Genomic DNA, 5,625 nt, shown 5'->3' with positions numbered 1-5,625 from the left:
CAGATTTAAATTCCAGCTCTTGTTATAATTTTTTAAAAGATTATGAAATTACAAAAATGCATGTGATTAAAATTTTAATATACTGTATGATGGGTGGGTGAGGCAGTCCATTGTACCATTTCTTTCTTTGGATTCTCAGGCATGGTTTGGCAGTGCAAGAATTCTGTAACATTAACAAATTCAATAAAAAGTAAATACTAAAAAAATAAAAAATAATAATAAAAAGGAGGCAAGGGAGAAAACATGATGGATTAGCAACTGGCAGAAAAATACAGCTTCTCTGGGACCTGGAATGGAGCTATCTGGAAAACAAAACTTGGTGAACACAAAAAAAGTAGTAGATCTCCAGAAATTCAGAAAGAGGTGACAGGAAAACTAGAAACTCCTGCAAAGCTGGATAAATGCAGCACAATGCAGAGAAAAAGTAGTCTGGAAATCTCACTCCAACTTCTGAGGATGGTGATCTGTCTCCACAGACACAAGGTAACTCTAAAGGGTTCACAGCTCCAGGGATAGCAAATGGACTAGGCAAGCAGTTCTAGCCTCAAGAAAAGCCCACGATGATTGTAAACTGTAAAAACAGCATGTGTTTTACTCCAAAAGTGACTTCTCTACATGATAGCCTAGAGTTGAAGAATGTATGGCTTATATCTAGATGTCTCCTGAAAGTCTCATGCACTCAGAGATGGGGCTTTTCAGAGTTGGCTGGATCTAGGATCCAGCTGCTATGCTGGGATTAAGACTGTCCCACTCTAGGTTTGGATGGCACCACCCAAAAGGCAGATAACCTAGATGAAATATAAAGGAACAGAAAGCAGACTTTTACTGCTGGCATATCTTGATGCTTGCTGCCTTCTGCCTGTCCTTCTTTGCCATGGAGTGTTTCTCTTCTGCAATGCCCTTTGGCCATGCCACCATGCCTTGGAGCCAGCCTACTATGGACTGAAACCTCTACAAACTCAAACCAAAATAAACCTTTCCTCTTTTAACTTTATGTGTCATGTATTTTGTCTTAGCAACAAGAAAAATAAGACAGAAGGAACTCAATGCAGCACCCACTATATTTAAGGAAGTTTAATCATGAACCACTTTGGGAAAGGGTTAATTGTTTAAAACTGAGCCACAGAACAACTTCACTTCAGGGTTTCCAGTGTTACCCTACCACAGTGACTGGATGAGAGATGGCCACAAGAGACAGTTGCAGGGAGGGTATAGGCTAAACATAGGCTCTCTAAGAAGTTTAAACTCAGGCCAAGAAGGACACAAGAGCTTTCCCTCTACGTTAAGAACCCAGGCCTCCTGGTGTGTGTGTGTGTGTGTGTGTGTGTGTGTGTGTGTGTGTGTGTGCAGTTTGCTTGACACCTCATCTCACTGCCTACATTTAACACTATAACCAGTGGTCTGATTGCTCTCCCCATCTACCAATGTCAGCAAGAACACATCTTGGCTTCAACAATTGTCACAACCTGGGGTGTATGGACAGAAGGGCTTATAGAGCAAGTGGGCACCTCACAAACCCACAAGCTATAAAGCCAGGCCAAAAATGGTTTGGTGAATTCCCACTACTAACAAAAAAGTCTTTCTACTATGATCCTCCCACAGATTCAACACACATACACATAAAAAAAAAAATGTCAGAAGACAAGGCAACAAAATACTTCCCCAACTCCCCCAGAGCTGATCCAAGGTGGAAATAAAAAGCCACACAGCTGAATTATTCAAAATTACAAGAGGAAATTTTAAAAGATCAATAAGATTCTTGGTGAGCCCAGAAAGATAAAATTAAACATAATTATTTAATAAACAAAATTTAATAAAACAATGAATTTACATTTAATAAACAAAACAATCAAGAATTTACGTAAGACACCACTAAAGAGCTAGCTGAGCTTAAAAAAAATTTAAGAAGAAACAAAACATTAACAATCAGTTTAGGGCTAGGGATATAGCTCAGTGGCATAAGCGCCTGCCTGGCAAGTGCAAGGTCATGAGTTCGATCCCTGGTACCACAAAACAAAACAAAACAATAATCAGTTTAGCAAAAGAATTAGAGTCCAAGAAAAGGTACCAAACAAAAATCCAAGAGATTAAAATTTTTATAGAAATTATGGACAGCATAAATGACTAATAGGACAAAATGTCAAAACTAGAAGATGGGGTGGATGTTGGTGACCAGTTATTCAGAGATTCCTTTAAAAATAACCAGAGTAGGGGCTGGGGATTTAGCTCAGTGGCACAGCACCTGCCTGGCAAGCACAACGTCGTGAGTTTGATTCTCGGTACCAGAAACAAAAAAACAAAAAAAAAAACAAAAACAGAGTATATGAAAAATGGGTCCAACATCAGCTAGATGATATAAAGACTAATCTAAAATTAATTGGGATTATTTAATATCAGAAGGCAGCAAAAATGGCATAAAATACTTGTTTGCAGAAAATATTCCAGATATGGGGACATAATTTAACATACAGATAAATGAGACATATAAAACCCCAAATAGCCATGCTCAGAAGTGAACTTCTGCATGACACATCCTAGTTAAAATCTCAGATGTCCAGGCCACCAGCTCCGCACCACCACCATGGCTGATGTGGAAGACAGCGAAGAGCCCTGTGCCCTATCCTCTCATGCAGGGGGTGCAATCTCCAAGTTGGGAGGCAACAAAATGTTCTCGCTGAAGAAGTGGAACACAGTGGCCATGTGGAGCTGGGATGTGGAATGCGATAAGTGCGCCATCTGCAGGGTCCAGGTGATGGATGCCTGCCTTAGATGTCAAGCTGAAAACAGACAAGAGGATTGGGTTGTGGTGTGGAGAGAATGCAATCACTGCTTCCACAACTGCTGCATGTCCCTGTGGGTGATGCAGAACAACGTCTACCCGCTCTTCCAGCAGGACTGGGTGGTCCAGAGAATTAGCAAATAGGAGTGGCAGAAGCTTTCTTAGTGCTGTTGTTCACAGCCCTTTGGTGGATGTTGCTGTCAAGTGACCAACAAAGGCTCAGACACTATGGCAAGCAGGCAGTGGATTTGGTCCTTTGGGACACTCAGAGATATGATTTAGCATTTTGTCAGCCTAATTTTCAGGAATTCTCTATGATTAAGAAGATAATTTATTAAAGGTAGTCTTTCCTACCCCTGTGGTGTATATCACATACACTGCTTAGAAGTGCTGTAAAAAGGAGAAAAGTCCAAATCAAATGACCCTTATAACCTACCTGTCATGATACAAAGGGGTATAGAACAAGCTCCATTCACAGGAGAATGTTTTGCATGCTTATGGTTAATGAGATTAAAAAGAGACTGTGTTACAGTAACAAACAAAGTGCAGTTTAAAACTCAAAAAAAAAATCTCAGATGTCCAACACAAAAACAGAATCTTAAAAGGAGCTAAGCCTCTAATTTTAGAGGCTCCTCCCTCTTTTCTCTTGATGGAAGTTAGATCCTTTCCTTGTTTCTTCTAACAAAATGCAGGCAATTTAGAAATATATGCCTGATAGCCTGAGCAGAGTAAAAGAACAACCAGTAAAGCTTAACCCATGTAACTATGAATCACTCTTAGCATTTTTAAACATTTTTTCTTTAAAAAAGGATTTCCTTCCCTTAAACAATTGCCTTAAACAAAGTTTCTATTATCATGGTAAATGCAAGAGACATTATTTCTTACCCTGCTTAAGAAGAGCCATCAAATGGCTCAAAATGCCTACAGGAGTCTTGAGATACTGTTTCCCAAGTGGTTCACTCTGTTTAAACGGAGCCATCAAGTGGCTCAACAGTGACCATGTAAATCCCTGGTGGCAGGGGCTTCACCCTGTTCTCAGCGAAGTTTCGAAGAACTAGGTAGAGAGGTCAAGTAGCTCAACACCACTCTCCCTAGGAGTTAATGGCCCTAATATGGAGCCCTCAGTAGGGCTTTCTTCTATGCTTCTATGAAAGCTGCCAGTGCTGTGTACAAAGATGTCTGTCTAGTGAATTCTTCAGTCTCACAAGGGATGTTTTGTGGATTCAAATCAGGTCTCCTCTCTCTGCATGGGATGCCAACTTAAGGATTTGAGACCTAGTAGAGCCACCAAGTAATTCAAAATCATGCTTCTTCAAAAGATGCCAGCATCATCCTAGCTTCAGAAGAGATATCTGTCTAGTGAGTACTTGAGTCTCACAAGGGATGCTTTGTGGGCTCAATGGTCACCTCCCTCTCATGAAATGTCATCTTAAGGACCAGAGACCTAGTCATCTTTCTCCATAGGCCCCAAGACAAGCCATGGTAAATCACAGGAACGACACCCCACCAATTTCACTGACCTTGCTGCTAAGCCATATCCTTGATCCAGGGAAAGGTTTGACCCTACCAATTTAAAAACATTAGCTTATCTACTATTACAATACAGTTTGTGTTCAATATGAACTAGGAAATGGTGAGAGATGGATAAGGGATGACAGTTTAAATTATGAAACCATTCTTCAGTTAAACTATTTCTGCTTAAAACGTAGAAGGTGGAGAAAGGGAAAAGAAAAGAAGGGAAAAGAAGGAAAAATGCAAGTTAATTATACAATTAGTATCTCTTAGTTCATAGAAAAGGAAAGCTTGCACTTATATCAATTGGAGAATTTTTATGCCCCTTTCATGTACTCTGAGTAACTACTTTAAGGACAATGATATAATAATAATAGGCAATGTATTAATTATTATTATTCTCCTATCATCTTGATATGAGATTTTGTTTTACCTTTTTCCATAAAATAAAATAAGTAAATAAAAAACATAGAAGATGAAGTGAAATGTTCAGGCTTTTGTGACCCTTTATCTCAGGAAAAGCACAGAAACTATGGGACTTAGAATGGTTCCCAAGAAAAGAGAGATATCTTTGATGATCCTATCCTCAGATCTCCATCTGTCTCTTGGGGCATATGGGTCTTTCTCACCTGTTTAATGAAGAAACTTCAGATGGGACCCCAGATCTATGGTCCAACTGCTGGATATGATCTTTTCTGTGTTCAACAATCAAGATCTGTAGGAGGGTCAAAAGAGAAGAGCTGGAATTATAGATATTGCAATTGGCAAGCCTTTAAACTCACCCAAATCATCTAAGGGAAAACCAAAGGATGGTTTCTTCACTGTTTGTCCTTGCTTTTGTATAAGTGTGAACATGGTTTCAATTTTTATTGTTGTTGTTCTGTTCTGTTCTTGTCTTTATTTCTTCCTTCTCTCTTTCCCTCCTATTTTTTACACCAGTTTCACAAAGTTTACATGATTCTCCTTTGTCCTCCAGCCTTTCTTCTAATATCTTCATTTTCCTCTATTTCTCTATTTTACCCATAACCTCTTTTAATCTTTCTCCTCTGAGGGTAAAATTGACATATTGAGGGCTTATTTACTACATACAATTTTCTGGTTGGTTTTAGATTTTGTTGTACAACCACAAATCTAGTTCATATGGTTAAGGGTGGCAAATTAATAGTTACCTCAGTTTATCATTTTCTAGGCTGTGTTTGATGCTATTGTTATTGCTGATTGTACCACTTTAGCCAAAGTGATATAATTATTCTAACCAGTTGTTTTTCCTGCTATACAAAGACTGACATTGCCTAAGAGTCATAGAAAATATTATAAGCCAGTGCCAGAGAAGC

General features: G+C 39.1%; 1 pseudogene; it reads left to right on the top strand.

Moving 5' to 3' along the window:
• Positions 1–2,581: 2,581 nt before the first annotated feature.
• Positions 2,582–2,861, top strand: LOC102016951 (annotated as a pseudogene).
• Positions 2,862–5,625: the final 2,764 nt, after the last annotated feature.

The sequence above is a fragment of the Chinchilla lanigera genome, unplaced genomic scaffold (genome assembly GCF_000276665.1).
Source record: "Chinchilla lanigera isolate Chin_1 unplaced genomic scaffold, ChiLan1.0 scaffold00036, whole genome shotgun sequence".
Lineage (NCBI taxonomy): Eukaryota > Metazoa > Chordata > Mammalia > Rodentia > Chinchillidae > Chinchilla > Chinchilla lanigera.
This window is presented reverse-complemented; position numbering and strand designations above follow the sequence as displayed.